Consider the following 18,295-nt stretch of genomic DNA (forward strand, 5'->3'; position numbering starts at 1 on the left):
CTCCAATTTGTCCACATCTTTCCTAAAGTGTGATGAGTAGAGTTGTACACAGAACCCCAGCTGAAGCCTCACCAGTGCTGAGCAGAGCAGGACAATTACCTGCCATAACTAATGTACAACACACCTGTTAATACACCCCAGAATATTAGTCTTTTTTTGCAACTTCATCGCATTATTGACTCTAACCCCCCGATCCTATTCAGCCATATTGTTGCAGGCACAGAGGATGCCCAAGGCAAGCAACAGTGGTCTGTGCCTGGAGTGCTTAGCGTCAATAAACACACCAGGGTGGAGAAGCAAGCAAAGTTTATTTGAGATCTCAAAGCGGTGCTGGGAGACTTAGCATGCCTCAGATCCAGCACACCTAATAGAAGCAGCTTTTCCCTTTTTATAAGCTTTTTTTTCTCTTTCTTCTTTCTCCCCCCCCCACCTCCTCCTTTCTCCCCCTGTAGTAGTTACGTAAGTGCAGGTGCATTAAGTAATCTTGACCGCGGCAGCTCGTTAGTAAGTTTTCCTTCTGCAAGTTATCTTGTCCTTCTGCTAAAGGTGCACAGGCCTCATTATTTCTGCTTTAGACCACTTAAAACTGTTGCAACTGATAACGGCTGTTACTCCTGGCCTTTCCCATCTGCCAGTCTCTTAGGTCGATTAGAGTTCAAACATGGAAGGACTTTTGCTCGCCAGAGGCCTAAACAGGTAGACTCCATATTCTTATTGCCTTCCACTTTTTTTAAGTTACTTAGGGTTATGCTTAGTGACACCAACAATATGACCACTTAGCCAGTTATTCCCCATTTTGTAGCTGTGCATTTGATTTTTCCTTTGTAAGTGAAGTACTTCACACTTGTCTTTATTGAATTTCACCTTGTTGAATTCAAACCAAATCTCCAATCTGTCAATAATCTTGTCCTCATATTCCTGAGTGCCACAGCTAGGTTGACCTAACTTTCTAATGTAGACTGGCCCATGATGATTCAGTGAGGTGCCCAAGCCCCTAATTCAAAATGGCTGCTCTAATCCAGCTGCTGGTTACAGTCTCCAAAATGGAGGTTGAAATACAAAAGGGCGGTCACAAATTGACACCAACATCTCAGTTTTACACACTAGTGTCTAAAAAGTTTCAATCAGCCGGTCACGTGCGTGTATGACTTAGGTGACCAATTACACACCACCACAAATGGGGGAAGGAAACAACCTATACAGTGAAAAATATTTTTTCATCAACAGTTTGGTGAGTAGCAATGGATATGTTCCCAGAAGTCATGATTTTCTACTCAAGAATGGAGCGAACTCTTTAATGAAGGTTAGTTAGAAATAGAGCTTGTCAGAAGATGAAAACATAATTGTGAAAAATTTTGGTTTGCTTTTATTCCAAACATTAAAAATCGATCCATTTTCCAGTTTTGTGACATTTTATGTCTAAATCAGTCTCAACATTTTCTTAAAAAAAAGTTTTCTTTGACTGAAAAAACCCGCTATTTTTTTAAAAAAAGTAATGGAACATTGGATAATGTTTGGTGCAAATATTGCTTTTAGTTAAAATGTTCATTTTTGATGGAAAAGTTGTTTGAAAAATGCTTTTCATCTCTATTCAGCACCAATAATTCAGGGACCATTAAGATATGTATTAACTGGCCAAGACGGGCATCTATTGGATTAGAAATCTGGCTGCCAGAAAATGAAAACTTTAGAAGTAGAGCAGGTCAGGTTTCGTTCCCACGAAAAATTTCAGTAAGTCATAAGAACAGCCACACTGGGTTAGACCAAAGGTCCATCTAGCCCAGTGTCCTGTCTTCCAACAGCAGCCAATGCCAGGTGTCCTAGAGGGAATGAACAGAACAGGTGATCCACTCCCTGTTGCTTATTCCCAGCTTCTGGCAAACTCCTAAGTCAGGAGTTCAAGGCCTGCTCTTCCTCTTTCTGTGTATCTTTGGGCAGGCCAGTACTTCCTCTCCCTGTGCCTCAGTTTCCCTATCTGTAAAATGGGGATAATGATATACTTTCCATTTTATAGGGGCTTTCATTTGAGAATTTCAAAGCACTTTACAATTGTGTTTATTAAGTTTCATTTACATCATAAAAATGCCACTAGTTCCCCTGTTCATATCAGAACAGTCTCCTTCTGACAAATCCATTCATATTCAGTGGTACAGGCGTCAGATTGAATCTGATTCCCCTTCACTGCCCCACAGCTATTTCCATTGTCTTGAACCGGTAATGAGAACCTGCAGAACAAAGGAGAAAAAGCACTTTCAGTGTACATGGATTTACTTATTAGACAGAATAAGGAAGAGCTGCTATAAATCCTAAGGTCAAGGTGACACTTGGCTGTGATTTCTTCCTTTTACTCAAATAATGCCGAGCATCTGAAATTTACCCTTGTGCAGAGGGTTCTTGTATGGCCCGCCTAGCATAGGAGTGAAATTCACCCCTGAGTAGTAGGATGAGAAGGGAGGAGATGGGGTCTTAGATAGTATGGAATGGTTGAGAACTTCCATTCTAGTGAAAACTGATTTGGCATAAGTGGGAGGATTTCACAGTTTCTAATGTGATAGCAAGTTACGGGCCTTGGCTTTGTCTCAAGCCATAAGGTTTACTTTTTAATTTAAGAGCAAAAGAAGGCTTTTTTCTCCCTGTCTGTGTGTCTATGAACATGGCACAACATTCTAACAGCTGGATGTATTTTTTGCATGATCTGGTTTTGGTGGAATGCGGCCGGTGCTGCAGTTCTAAATAGGTGCTGGCAAGGGGCTTTATTCTTCTAAATATAATCCTGTTGCCCCTTTGTGAACAGTGGCTGCCATCCCAGGACAAAACTGCTCCCCACCCTTATCTTAGAAGCTGATTCCCATCGGCTCTCTAGTGACTAGGTGAGGGCTGGCAGCAGCTCACAGGACAGATGGGAGCATGAATGGTACCTGCTGCTCCCTTCCTCTCTGATGAACTTTTTAAAACTGTGTAGATGGATGGGTCAGGCTACTGTTTAAACTGGAGCCATTCAAATGAATGTTTTCCTGAGATTCCCAATACCTGTCCTTGGTACTCCCAACAAGCATGTCTGATAAAGGTCCAGTTGTGAGAGTGTGTGGGGCTGGTGGGACTCTGTTCTACCCACAAACCCAGCACTGCACATTTAGATATCACAGGCCAAAGTTAGACGTTACTCACAACAATTTGAGACAATAGCTGAGAGGGGTAAACTGCTCCAAGTGTAACCAATGCAGTAATATTTCCCTTAGTCTGCAGAGAGCCTGAGACCAAAGGCTCCAACTCCATGGGTGCTCTGGGGCTCAAGCACCCACAAAAAAAAACCATAGGGGGTGCTCAGCACCCACAAACCGCAGCATGGGCAGTGGGTATAAGAGGCTGGGGGAGGCTCAGCCTCTTCAAACAGGACAAGAAACGCTGGATGTGGTTCATCTCCTCCTGGATGCACGCTGGCCCACCACCTATGGAGCGCTGCTCCCGGAAGCTCCCAAGAAGTCGGGGAACCTCTGGTGCCCAGACTGTGGCCCTGCCCATGTTCCACACCAAGGCCCTGCTCAGCCTTTTCCTGGACGTACCCTTAGCTCCAGAGCTATCCATGAACTGAGGGAAGCTTGGTGTTTGCCTGTCTATCTCGCCTGCTGGGCCCAATGCAGCAGCTGTGCTCAGAAGCCACCTACCAGATCAGGCCCCATTCAAAATCGGGCCAGAGGAGGCAAGATGCAATATATCAATCCCCAAATGTGCTCCCCGTTGACTCCGGAACTCCACTGGAGTGAGCGGCAGTAGCGGAGTCGACGGGGGAGCCGTGGCCGTGGATCCCTCACCGTGAGGACAGGAGGTAAGTCGGAATAAGATGCGTCGACTTCAGCTACGGTATTCCCTTTAGGAATACCGTATGTAGGCAGGAATACCGTGGTGTAGGCGTCCAGACACCACGAGTGGCACGAGACAGACAACAAGGGAACTTTTACTCTGAAAATGTAGGCACCTAGAGGACTTCCTGGCAGTCAAATGGGAGTTTTGTGGATCACGATGGCACTTAAAAATGGGACTTGGGTGCCTAAAACTGGGGTTTAAACATCTAAGACCCTTTGTGGATCTGGCCCCAGAGTCTAACACAATTATTACAGCAGATAAAGCACAAGAGATTACGGATCACAGAGAACACAACAACCATGCTAACTGCAATGCCCCTCACTAGGTCCCCCCCTTCCCTTTGGAGTCCTTGGGAAACCACCTGGGATCAGGGAGGCAGGCAAAGTCCCCTGCCTCATGTATGCGGGGATGCTTCTCCCCCTCCTGGATCAGTGGAAAATGGTCAAAGACCCCACATACCTCAATCCTTCCCATAGGCACCGACTCCATGGGTGCTCTGGGGCTGGAGCACCCACTGAAAAAAAAATAGGGGGTGCTCAGCACCCATCAGCTGTTTACGGGACCTGTGAGCCCCATCAGCTGTTTCAGTGCGGCCACAGTGGGGGAGGGGCTCTGATCAGCAGTTTCCAGCAGCTGTGGCCAAAACAGCTGTTTGGCTGGCTGCCAAAACAGCTGATCAGCACAGCCAGAATCAGCTGTTTCGGTGACCAGGACCCTGCTTCTGCAGCAGGGGGTGACTGACCCCACCACCCAGCACCACCTCCTCCTACCCACTTCTTGTGGGCAGGCATGTTTTGTGTGGCTCTGCAGCTCCCCGCCTGGCTTTGACCTCACCCAACTAAAGGCAGCAGCCACTAAGTGTATTTCAAAGAAGAGGGGGTCAATTCTGGGGATGGGAGTGGCTGGGGAGGAGCTGAAACCCCTCCCCAGGTGGCTGTGCTGTGAGCCGGTGCCTGGCGGCTGGCATGGGCGGCCATCTGCAAGGTGGGGGGCCTCTGGCTACCCAGCTCTCTGCATCTGGCAGGGGACTCAGAAGCATCTCCAAAATCATCCCACACAGCACAGAAATATTGAGAGTACCCGCCCTCGCTGGGCAGCTGGACTGGGACTGGCATGGGAGGGGTGGAGTGGGGGGCAAGGCCTTGGGAGGGGGCAGAGTGGGGGCGGGGCCTTGAGAGAGCAAAACCAAAAGTCAGCGCGTATGAATTCCCTCCCTTTTTATAATTTTCCCTTCTCCTGTCAGGTGACTCCCTGCTCAGCTTCCTCAGGTGATCACAGACCCCTGGCCAAGGTGACATCTCCCCTGACAAACCAGCTGCCCTTTGTTGAGAGCTAATCTGTCGTTTAGAGCTATTCCATTTCAATGGGAGAGTAGTTAATGTCAACCACTCTCTTTTGGTACTCTTGTCATCAGCTGTTGGAATCTAAGCATGGAAGCAACAGAGACCACAGAAGAGAAAAAGGAGTTTGCAGCTTGATAAAGCGATTCACAAAGATTTCATAATCACACAGAAAAGCCATAGGTTGTATAAACAGATTGCCAACCATCCAACTCCAAAAAAATTTACATCAGAAAAATTCACCATTTTAAAGAGCCAGTTTAGCTCCCTGCCATGTGAGTTTATGAGCATTTCAAGAAATTGTTGATATAGACCAGGTTTTTCAGGTGGTCTAAAAATGGATGATAGATTAGATGGATGGGTTGATGACAGAATAGATGGCGGGTGTATCAGCAAGTCAAAGAACCAATTCAAACAATCGTGTCTCTCTTCTTACCCCACATCACTGTCGCCAGCCCCTTCTGCCCAAAGACGGAAAGGAAAGTTTTTTACAAAAGTAAACACTCACAGAGTCTGATTTAACTGGGAGCCGTTCAGCCAGATCCAGGTCTTCCCCAGGGATGAGAGAGAAAGTCCAATCCAAACAAAAGTTGAACCTTGTGTACTATTCTTTATGAACTCCTGTATCAGAGATATGACAGGCATCCACGTAAGTATAATATGCTGTAACACTCGGTTTGCTTTTGAAGACACTTTTGTGTCCCACAGATCCTGGGCCCAGCTGTAGGGTCAAAAGTGCCTAAGGGATTTTGACACTCAACACAAAACGAATGGGAATTTGATGTCCACATTCCTCAGATGGCTTTGAAAATTATAAGCCCCTTGAATGATTTATTATAACCAAGCACCCATCTCTGCAAAGGCAGTTAAAGCAAAATAGCGCCATTCTGTTTACCATCTCCTCCCCATCCCGGATCACCAGCAGCTGAGAGTGCTTCGCTGAACAGTCATCACGGCTCTCGTTCCACGGTTTCATTTTTCCGGAGACCCAATAGCACTTGTCCCTATGCAGCAGCCAGGTCGCAGGGCAGAGTTTGCACTTTGAGCTCTCTAGAGAGAGAAATGGAAAAGGAGAGGGGTCATTAATATGTTTGAGCACACTGCTGCTTCTTGCTTCCTCTCTTCTTTCTGTGCTTGGGGCAGGGATGGGTGGTTGCAGGAGGCAAAGGTGCCTTTCAGCTAGATAATATTTTATACTTGTTAAAGTCCTGCTGCAAACCCTATCCAAGGTTGGGGTTCCATTTTTCTGGCCAATGCACAGACCCTGACCAAGGCCAGAGACCCTGTCACACCAAACCCTCCTTGTGCCGGGTGCTGCACAGACACAGTCCCTGCCCCAGCTGAGATCAGGGCCCCGTTGTGCCGGGTGCTGCACAGACACACAGGGAGAGACAGTCCCTGCCCAGCTGAGATCAGAGCCCCATCAGGCCAGGTGCTGCACAGAGACACAGCCAGAGACAGGCCCTGCCCCAGCTGAGATCAGGGGCCCGTTGTGCCGGGCGCTGCACAGATACACAGCGAGAGACAGGCCCTGCCCCAGCTGAGATCAGGGTCCCGTCGCGCCGGGCACTGCACAGACACACAGCGTGAGACAGTCCCTGCCCCAGCTGAGATCAGGGCCCCGTCGTGCCGGGCGCTGCACAGACTCACAGGGACAGACAGTCCCTGCCCCAGCTGAGATCAGGGCCCCGTCATGCCGATCGCTGCACAGACACACAGGGAGAGACAGTCCCTGCCCCAGCTGAGATCAGGGCCCCGTTGTGCCAGGCGCTGCACAGACACACAGGGAGAGACAGTCCCTGCCCCAGCTGAGATCAGGGCCCCAGACCCAGTGAGACTGTCTGCCCAGCTGAGATCAGGGACATCAATTTGCAGGCAATGCCAGCCGGGAGCGTCCTGCCCCAGCTGTAATAGGGCCCATTTGGGCGCTGCACAGACACCAGTTAAAGCGACTTCGTTCCAAGGCTTTAGTCTAATAGACTAGAGGCAGGTCTCCTGGGAGTCCGCCCCCGTGCCTGTATATTTCCCGTTGATGTTAGCTGGCGGCGTTTCAAAGCTATGGTTGTTTTCGAAGAGGCATGTTTTGATTGCTTCAGCCGTGAGCGCTTATTGCGCTTTAGGTGTCTTATTTGGGGCATCAAATGAAGGCCCTTCAGGCATGGTGCTTTTTTGCTTATACTTTTCAATGTAGGATTGTCCCTTGTTAGTTGCTACAGACGAAGATTGTGACTTCGACTACTTTATTTACTATGGCTTTCGTGCCTACGTATTTCTTTGGGTGCAGATTCGAAGAGTGAGCTGCTCGCCGCGCTCTGCTCAAATATGTGTTCGTCTCTGGTGCCAAGTATCCTGTTCTTTTTGCGGCTTACGACCTAACCGGCTGCCTTCTTGACTGTAGTTGTATGGAGTGTTTGTCTCGATAGTAGGGTTAATGTTTCTTTACCTTTAGGGTTACAGGACCAACCTGCCGGGACATAGGAACTGGATTTTTTTTCAACTCGGGAGGAATGTTGGGTTCTGTGTCTTTGCCTGGCTTTTCAGCTATGGAAGGGGTCTTTTATTCTTCAGCTCTTATTTCCCAGTTCCAAGTGTGAGTACAAGGTTCGAAAGACATTAAGCTTTTATTGTTTTTTGTATTTTATGTGTTGTGTTTGCTGGGATGTTGTTGTTGGGCGTATCTCTTTTGATAGATGTTTATTTATTTTTTCTTTTTAGCAATAGCCTGTGAATTGTCAATGTGATGCAGGATCTGGTTATGTGTTTTCTTTTTTATATAAGTTTCTTTTAGACTTGGTTTGAGTTTTTTTTTCTTCTGGGTAGGTAGGAATGGGGAAAATTCTCTTTGTGTTTAGATCTCGGAGGGAGAAGTAGGGGAGAGGATGAATTTTTCTGTTCTGCTCTCTCTCGGCGCTCTTGGTCTCTTTGTGGTAAGGAGGGCTGCTTTCTTGGTTTGTGATGTAAGAGTCTTGGGGGTTCCCCAGGGAAGGTTTTGGGGAGACCAGAGGGAGCCAAAACACTGGAATTTTTGGATGGTGGCAGCGATATCAGATCTAAGCTGGTAATTAAGCTTAGCAGGTTTCATGCTAGCTTCTCAGTTTATGAACGCTAAGGTTCAAATCTGAGTAGGAAGCTATGATAGTGTTACAGGGGCACGAGAAAGGAAGGGAGGTAGGGGCTGGATGAGGGGGAACAGGAGAGGAGCAGGGTCGAGTAAGGGGGAAGAAAAAGACAGTAGGGCCTAGTGCCTCTCTCTGTTCAGATGTGGCCTCCACTCTGGAAATGTTTGGTTACCCCATACTGCATTGCTTTAATACCTGCTTGAATGGCACACACATGAGCAGTACTGGGAGCAGCCACTACAGGTCACTACCCCACATCATATCAGCAGAGGAAACACAATATCAGCTGAGTTGTAGCCCTGTTGGTCCCAGGACAGAGAGACCAGGTGGGGGAGGTGATGCTTTCATTGGACCAGCTTCTGCTGGAGAGAGAGACAAGCCTAAAGAAGAGCTCTGTGTGAGCTGGAAGGCTTGTCTGTCTCACCAACAGAAGCTGGTCCAACAAAAGCTATCGCTTCCCCTGCCTGGTCTCTCTAACATCAGCCGCAGCAGGTATATCTGTTGACTGGCCCTGAGTGTGGCTGATGACTGAGCTGGGTGTAGACAGCAAGGGACCATGTGTCCCTGCATTGCATGATGCCCACAGGCTGGGACAGCAACTAGGTTTCCACCGGCAGTGACCGCGCCAGGCAAAGGGCTGCTCAGAGCAGGGCCGGCGCTTCCTTTTAGGCGAGGGCCTAGGGCGCCAGGATTTGGAAGGGCGGCAGACTGCTCTGGTGGACCTCCCGCACGCGTCGGTGCGGACGGTCCGCTGGTCCCGCGGCTTCGGTGGAGCATCCGCAGGCACGCCTGCAGCAGGTCCACTGGAGTCGGGGGACCAGCGAGCCGGCCCTGCGCCTAGGGCGCCAAAAACCCTGGCGCCACTCCTGGCTCAGAGACACAATAAGCTGAAGTTACTTACTGAGCTGTGTTGGTTTGGATCACACAAGCTTCCTTTCAGCCGAGATTGGAAATCCTCTAGACAGGTGCTGCATTTGGCTTCACAGATGTTTCTGTTCCCAGAACAATCTCTGCCAGGGGCTGGCCTTTCTCAGACACCAGCTGGAAAACTTCAGAGAAGCATCTGAGTGAGCAAGGGTGATTTAGGCCTTTTCCACCCTAAAAAATTGCCACAGATTGATTTAATCGTCTTTCAAATGGATACAGTTAAACCATTGTTGTTTGCAGTGTTGTAGCTGTGTTGGTCCCAGGATATTAGAGAGCCAAGGTGGGGGAGATGATATCTTTTATGGGGCCAACTTCTGTTGGTGAGAGACAGACACGCTTTTGAGTTTTCACAGAACTCAGGAGATCTGCATTTGATTTCCTCCTCTGCTACAGACTTCCTGTGTGACTTGGGGCAAGTCACTTAAGATATGTCTACATTGCAAAAACAAAAAAGTGTGTTCTTAACTCAGGTTAAAATATTTTAACCCAGGTTACCTGAGCAGAGGCGTGTGCAAAGGAGGGGGGAGCAGGGGCAGCCGCTACACCAGTAATCATCTCCACCACTACCTGCAGCTTCTGCCCTGGCCCCCACTCCAGGATTCCCTCCACCCCCCTTTCTGCCAGGGTGGGAGTCGGACTGAGTGCGGCTGAAGGGACAGGCCTGGGAAAGGCCCCAGCAGCTAGCACTCCACTGAACCCCACTAGATGGCACCCAGAGCAGGGAAGCTGGGCTGGCAGCAGAGTAAGAGGGGGCAGGAAGCCTGCTCAGCCCCATCTGTCCCTTCCTCTCCCCCAGCCTCTAGTAAGTGTTTGGAGCCGGGGACAATGGAGGAGAGGCAGCAGGATGGGGAGCCCAAAGAGGCATTGGGGTCCTGGTGAGCAGGGGAGGCAGCAGGGGCCAGGGGGCAGTGGGTGGAGAGTCGGTGTTTAAAGTGCCCCTCCAAAGGTAGTCACATTTAAATCCCTGTGCACGCTCCTGAACCCGAGTTAAAAACACACCTATTTCTGCAGTGTAACGTGTGCACAGTTTGTCTGCCTAGTGAAATTCCCAGATCAGGCTCAGTCCTACAAATCCATGAATCTCTGTGGGGCTGCCCTGGGAACCCAGCACCAGGCAGGCTCATGGTGCACCCCTGCCCCCTTCACATGTGGATGGAGAGCCTGAGAGCACAGTGCACTGGGATGCTTTTGTCCAGGCTAGCAACAGGGCTGAAGTGCACACAGGCAGGAGCAGCGCCAGGGTTTCTGGGGCCCTAGGCAGAATTCGGGGGACGACATTTTGTGCGCTACTCACGGGGTGCGTGGGAGCTTCCAGTTCTGCTCCCATCGCACCGCCAAAGAAGGACCCTCTGCTGAAATGCCACAGGCAGTCATTGAGCTGCTCAATTGCCTGCCGCTGTTTTCCGTGGCACATCAGCAGAAAGTCCTTCTTCGGCGGCGTGATGGGAGTGGAACCGGAAGCTCCTGTGCGTAGCGTGCAAAATGCCACCCCCCGAATCCTGGCACCCTAGGCAGCCACCTAGGGTCGCCTAATGGAAGCGCCAGCCTTGCATACAGGGCCGGTTTCAAATATGATTAACTATTGGAGGAAGGCAAGACTGCAACGTTTTGTTTAAAGTCAAACCACTTTATATTCAGGATTTGGCTCTGACAGTGCATATTGAATACCTCTAACCTCTGCATGGCTGCCTGGAGGAGGATCCAGGTTTCTGATCCATCTAGCAATACAGGTAGTGTTGTTGGACTAAATCTCCCATGTTGCACCAGTCGTCCCTCCTTGGAAAGTGGAAGGAGTGCATCAAGGGAACCCTGGCTGAGGTGGGGTATAGGAGGTATTGTAAGGCTGGGTAGCCCAACCTGCTGAGGAGGATGGGGACCTTTAGGTGAGTGAACTACAGCTCCAAGGAGGTTCTGTGACAATGTTACTAATTCAAAATATTTTGTTTTTCAGCCTTTATATAGTTATTATTTGTTAAAAAAAATTCACAAAAAGCAGAAACTTTTCATGAAAAAATTAATTTAGGCCAAAAGCAAGTTACCCATCAAAACACAGTTTTGATGGAAATTTTTTTAACAACCCTACTATTTAGGCTGCAATCTCTTTGGAGCAGGGACTGTCTCTCGCTGTGTGTCTGTGCAGCACCCGGCACAATGGGGCCCTGATCTCAGCTGGGGCAGGGACTGTCTCTCTGTGCAGCGCCCGGCACAACGGGGCCCTGATCTCAACTGGGGCGGGGCCTGTCTCTTCCTGTGTGTCTGTGCAGCACCTGGCACAACAGGCCCTGATCTCAGCTGGGGCAGGGACTGTCTCTCCCTGTGTGTCTGTGCAGCGCCCGGCACAACAGGGCCCTGATCTCAGCTGGGGCAGGGACTGTCTCTCCCTGTGTGTCTGTGCAGCGCCGAGCACAACGGGGCCCTGATCTCAGTTGAGACCTCTAGCTGCTACCATAAGGGACATAATAACAAACCTTCCATTGACTTGGGGTTTTGAATCACTCCCTTACTGCCTAGCTTCAGCCTCAAAACACCTACTGCCCACACTTCACCTCCAGCCATTTGTTTAACAGCAGCTTCACGGTAAACAAGGTTAAAAACAGATCAATCAAATGCATTGTCTCCCCAAGCCCCAACTGGATCCTGAGAGCCTGACACAAACACATTCACTGTGTCATTGGCAGCCTGATTTCTGGGTGCGGAGTGCACTTGAGAAACACTTTTGCAAATCTGCCTGGGTTGCTGCACTAACTGTGGATTGGTGATGGGGAAAGCTTGTAATTCTTCTCGTCACTGCCTTGGCCCATCTGGCTTGATCTCATGTGACCACCGAGTCAGGCTCCAAAAAATCTAGAGTTTTTAAAGAATTTAACTGGATGCGGTTTTTTATCTGCCTTCTGGGTTAGAGCAGGGCTAGACATCCTCTTATTAGGTTGTGACAAAGTTCCGTCCTCCACCATGGTGGTCCTCACCATTTTGGCATTTTCTCACCTCAGTGATCTTCCCACGTGCTGGGTCAACTCCGTCCTGTGGTTGATCAGGAGTTGAGAGGTTTGGGGGACCGGGCCCACCTCCACTCGAGTTCAGCCAGACGCGCCTGGGATCACAGTGTTCTACACTGCCTCTGATAACACGCTGCAATGACGCGAGTCGCTGGGGCGGGTGACGGTGGGTCGCGCGTGGACTCCTCCAAACACCTTCTTTATCTCACCACAGGATACTTCCTCCTTGGTGTCTGATAATGTGATACTCTTAGTCTCCAGCGCACTCCCGTCCTCACATGCACTTACTCTCCTCTGTCTCCCTGTCCCTCCCCCTGAATGGAGTGAGCTCCTTTTTACCAGGTGCCTGATTAGCCTGCCTTAGCTTGTGCAGTGATCTAATCAGCCTGTCTGCCTTAATTAGTTCTAGCAGGTTCCTGATTACTCTAGGGCAGCCCCTGCTCTGGTCACTCAGGGAACAGAAAACTACTCATCCAGTGACCAGTATATTTGCCCTCTACCAGACTCCTGTACCCCACTGGTTTGGGTCTGTCACAAGTGTCACAATCATAATCTCTTTAAACCATGATTTGAGGACATCAGTACCTCAGCCAGAGGTGAAGGGGTCTATCACAGGAGTGGGTGGGTGCGGTTCTATGGCCTGCGATGTGCAGGAAGTCAGAGTAGGTGATAATGATGGTCCCTTATGACTTTAAAGTCTATGATCCCAGAAGCAGGGGCTGTAAGAACACCAAATATTGCAAGCCTTGTGATAAGAGTTGACATCGCTGTTACTACCCAATAACACCCCCTTAACTACAGAAGTTTATACCGACGCCCATCACTGCAGTACCTGGAAGCCGTCCCTGCTGGAAAGCTGTGTGTTTATGTTTGTGTATCTGAGTGTCTCTCTCTATACATGTGCGGGTGTGAGTCCATAAATTCCTCATGGGGGTCTCTCTACCCAGGCTTGGCAGAATTCAATCTTTATTTTTATTATCATTGTGATGGATTATGTCAATGTTCATTTTGAAGCATTTATTTTGATTTTATCCACCTAAATTTTCACACTTGCAGGAAATTACTGGGGGGGGGGGTGAGACAATAAATATTTAGTGACATAGATGCCAAGATTCAAGGAGTTAAAGCTTTGTAATTGTTAAAACAGAAATTGTCGGCATCGCATGTCTAAACAGGCAAATCAAAGGCTAAGAAGTTCTCAAGCAGCATTTTTCTTATCTGTAAATGTCGACCAGCATCAAGGGAAATATTATTTTGTTTGTTTGTGGTGAAATTGACGTTTATTGACATTTACCGATACAAATTGAATCCTTCCCAACCTTGTTATCTGTGTCTCTCTCTCAATCAGCCAGTCAATAGCGATGAGTTTATGGGTAAGTGGGAGCAGATCCACAATTCTGGAGGGCCAGGGCCCAGGAGAATGGGTGCTACGTGCTTCGGCACCTGCACAAATAAATACGCTGCTTTCGGCTACTCACCCCAAATCCCCAGCGGAATCACAGCTGCCCCAAGAATGACATTTGTGACCCATCCGACCCAGAGAGCGACCCGTTGCCACTGGGGCTGCAGGGGGAGATCTGTAGGAACCAGAATGTGGAGAAAGACAATTAGAATCTAGTACAGGGGGTAGTAACTAAAAGGCAAATACGATCCCGATCCGACAACGCACTAGCGTAGAGCCTTATTGATGTTGATGGGAGTTCAGCCTGGGTGCAGGGGTCTGCCCATGTGGGCTAGTTGAAAGGTCAGAGAGGAAGGCTGGTCACTTGCTTGGGGCTTTGAAGACCCAGATTCAATTTGCTGTTCTGGCACCAGCTCAATGTGACCTTTGGCCAGTCATGTAGGTGCCTAACTCCCATGGGCCTTAGTCTTTCTGTGCCTCAGTTTCCCTCTGTAAAAGGGGATAACAGCCCTGCCCTGCCTCACAGTGATGTTGTGAGGCCCTGATCCCACAAACAATTTGTGCAACTGTTTGAAGCTGATGGAGCCACTCACAGTACCAAAGTTAGACACCTGCGCAGGACTGTAAGACACTCCAATATTTTACATTCGTGGGGACCATACAAGCACCTAAAAATGACTGAAATATTTGCATAGCAAAAATCTGATGCAACTCAGACTTCTTTTTTTCAGAAAATGAAGTTTTCATGAAAACATTTTGATTGTCTCAACATTTTTCAGTTTTCAAATAATTCCAAGAAACTTCTTTCGTTGTTTGTTTGTTTACATATTTTGGTTTCCCCTTCTGGCTTTGTTTTCCGCTCCCATTGCCAATTTTGATTGGTCAGCGTAAGTCATCTGGTGTGGGGTTATGCCAATATTTTTCGTTTCTGGACATTTTCCATTCTCTAATGCCTGTATGTAAATCCATGGTACGCCCACGCCTGAAACACTGTGCTCAGGGCTGGTTGATACATTAGAATTGAAAAAAGTACAGAGAAGGGCAACAAAAGTGATTAGGGATGTACGACAGGTTCCATAGGAAGAGAGATTAAAGCAACTGGGACTGTTCAGCTTAGAAAAGAGATGACTAAGGGGGGATATGATTGAAGTCTGTAAAATCATGACTTGTGTGGAGAAAGTAAATAAGGACACGTTAATTACCCTTTCACATAACACAGAAACCAGGGGTCACCTCATGAAATTAACAGGCAGCAGGTTTAAAACAAACAAACAAAAGGCAGTATTTCTTCACACAATGCCCAGTCAACCTGTGGAACTCCTTGCCAGAGGATGTTGTGAAGGCCAAAACTATAACAGAGTTCAAAGAAGAATTAGATACATTCATGGAGGACAAGTCCATCACTGGCTATTAGCCAGGATGGTCAGCAATCCCATGCTCTGGGTGCCTCCAAATCTCCAAATGCCAGAAGCTGGGAATGGGCGACAGAATGGATCACTCGAAAATTGCCCAGTTTTGTTCATTCCCTCTGAAGCACCTGACATTAGCCACTGTCAGAAGACAGGATACTGGGCTAGATGGATCATTGGCCTGACCCCATATGGCCACTTTTATGTTCCATCTTGAAAATTCCAGTTTGGAAAAAAAAATCCAGTGGGAAACTTAAAAAACAAAAGAAATCAGTCCATTTGAAAACCAATGGAATGAATCTTTGGGTCTGTGTACATAATGACGGGATGGCCGCTTGCGTAGACAACCTGCGCTAGCTTGAATCTACTAGCGCAAGTACGAATGACAGTGAAGGTGTGACAGCATGGGTTTCAGCATGGGCCAGCCATGCCTGTAATTACCCCGGGGTCTGGGGGAGGGGGCTGTTCAGACCTCGCTGCTGTGCCTTTGCTGTTCTTGGTACATGAGCTAGCTAGCTTAAAGCTCTGCAGCTGGAACAGACCTACCCGAGCTGCAGCCACATCTTGCGATTTTGCAGTGTAGATATGCTCACACCTTCCAACCACAAGCCAGTGAGCACAATAGCATCGTAACTTTTGAACGCCTCATCCAGTCACTTCCAACAGGGCAGGGAATGTGCTAGGCATCCTTAGGCAGAACCAGATGGATTTGGGTGAAGACTGGAAAAGCAGAAGGGAGAAAATATGGGGGACACACGGAGCCCCTGGCATCTGGTTAGCAAGGCTGCAGTTTTAAGCAGGTCTATAATTGTCTGTAGATAAGAGGCAGCCAGTAACACCTTCCAGCACAACAAAGCCCCCATCTCGAATAGCATTTAAAATGGTGACACCCTGAATGACTTATCTCCCAGACAGAAAGAAAAGAAATACATTACATTATACAAGCTTCGCCAAGTACCTATTTATCTGTGTCTCTGAAATAGAAGGGGGCAACCGGGGAGCTTGGGGGGGGGGGGGGGGTGGAGGGATACCAGGAGACTCTGGGGTGCGCAGTGGGGACGGCCACGGGAACAAAGAAGTGTGCAAGTCTCTAGGGATGATAAAAATAGAGAGTTCTGTGCGATTGTGACATCACAGGAGAACAAAGCCTGAGGGACTGATAAGGGATGGACTCATTGGACAATATTTTCTAACCAAAATGACTAAAGTTGGGTTCCTAAATCTCTATATAGGCTGGCACCTAAATGAAAGTTATCACTATTGGCAACTTAGTGTTCTCTGATCAATATCAGGATCCTATAGTGCCAGGCCCTGCCTAGATAAACAATGAGAGACAGTGCCTGCCCCAGCTGAGATCAGGGCCCCATTGTGCCAGGCGCTGCACAGACACACAGCGAGAGACAGTCCCTGTTCCCAAAAAGGTCACAATCTAAGCAGACAATTGGCGAGAGGGGAAACTGAGTCACAGAGCAGAGAAGTGACTTGTCCTAGGTCAGTGGCAGAGCCGAGGTAGACCCCAGGTCTCCGAAGTGCCAGTGCAGAGCCCCTCGCTGTGCAATCACACTGCTTCCATAGCAGTGACGTTAACAGAATGGGGACAGTTTATCCTGATTTAGTTCCATCTCCAGGGAGCTGCCTGCGCAGTTAATTATATTAATTCCCATGCCCCCGTAGCCTGACTATTCACATCACAGGAGCACGTACAACTCCACAAGCCACAGACCACAACTGAAGGAGGGCTGTGGAATGTATCATCCCTTTTGGTCTGCAGGGTGCATAGACTTTCCCCTGCCCTCAGGGTTTCTGCTGGAGCAGGGACGCCCAGAGGAGGAGGGGGGGGTGCAAGTGGGGCAATTCGCTCTGGGCCCCGCAGGGGCCCCCATGAGAATATAGTATTCTATAATATTGCAACTTTTTTTTATGGAAGGAGCCCCCGAAATTGCTTTGCCCCAGGCCCCCTGAATCCTCTGGGCAGCCCTGTGCTGGAGCATCCTCGTACGCAAAGGTAAACTGCGACAGAAGGCTGATCAAAAACATTGCAATTCCCACCCGAAAGGCCAGAGGATTCCCATCGCACAGACCAGCTCTGGGGAGCCTCCCGTCGCTTGCAATTGCAGCGCGGGAATTCCTGGAAAAATCCAACCTTGGGTTTCAAACACAGCCCCTAGGAGATAAAGAGCCACTTACCGAAGTGCTGAGACACCTGTGGGGACCTCAAGGAGGCCATTCGGAGGGGACGTTCAGATCAGCATAGACTATTTCCCCCGTCATGCTGCAGGCGGCTGATAAGTGCACCTAGCTGCATCTGAAGGGCAGCCTGCTGTTTATGTGCGAACCAAGATGACCCACGCAATCCATCGCCAGGAAATGCTGTTTCTCAGAGCTGAAGTCCTCTCCTCTAACTTGTCACTGCGAGGGCTCCCGTCAGACCAACAGGCTAAAGGCTGAATCAGGGCCACCTGGGGGGGGACAAGTGGGGTAATTTGCCCCGGGCCCCACAGGGGCCCCCATGAGAATATAGTATCAGAGGGGTAGCCATGCTAGTCTGGGTCTGTAAAAGCAGCAGAGAATCCTGTGGCACCTTATAGACTAACAGACGTTTTGGAGCATGAGCTTTCGTGGGTGAGTACCCACTTCGTCAGATGCATGTAGTGGAAATTTGCAGGGGCAGGTATATATATGCTAGCAAGCAAGCTAGAGATAATGAGGTTAGTTCAATCACGGAGGATGAGGCCCTGTTCTAGCAGCTGAGGTGTGAAAACCAAGAGAGGAGAAACTGTTTCTGTAGTTGGCAAGCCATTCACAGTCTTTGTTCAGTCTGAGCTGCATGTGTCAAAATTTGCGATGCAACTGAAGCTCAGCAGTTTCTCTTTGAAGTCTGGTCCTCGAGTTTTTTTGCTGCAGGATGGCCACCTAAGGTGCTGCTATAGTGTGGCCAGGGAGGTTGAAGTGCTCTCCTACAGTTTTGTATATTGCCATTCCTGATATCTGATTTGTGTTCCATTTATCCTTTTCCATAGAGACTGTCCATTTGGCCGATGTACATAGCAGAGGGGCATTGCTGGCATATGATGGCGTATATTACATTGGTGGACGCTGCAGGTGATGAACCGGTGATGTGTGGCTGATCTGGTTAGTCCTGTGATGTGTTGCTGGTGTAGATATGTAGGCAGAGTTGCATCGAGGTTTGTTGCATGGATTGATTCCTGAGCTAGAGTTACTATGGTGTGGTGTGGCA

The 18,295-nt window shown here is 48.8% G+C and overlaps 1 pseudogene; it reads right to left on the reverse strand.

The window, feature by feature from the left end:
- Positions 1 to 2,038: 2,038 nt before the first annotated feature.
- Positions 2,039 to 17,328, reverse strand: LOC142045774 (killer cell lectin-like receptor subfamily B member 1B allele C; annotated as a pseudogene).
- Positions 17,329 to 18,295: the final 967 nt, after the last annotated feature.

The sequence above is a fragment of the Chelonoidis abingdonii genome, chromosome 12, assembly GCF_003597395.2.
Source record: "Chelonoidis abingdonii isolate Lonesome George chromosome 12, CheloAbing_2.0, whole genome shotgun sequence".
Classification (NCBI taxonomy): Eukaryota; Metazoa; Chordata; order Testudines; family Testudinidae; genus Chelonoidis; species Chelonoidis abingdonii.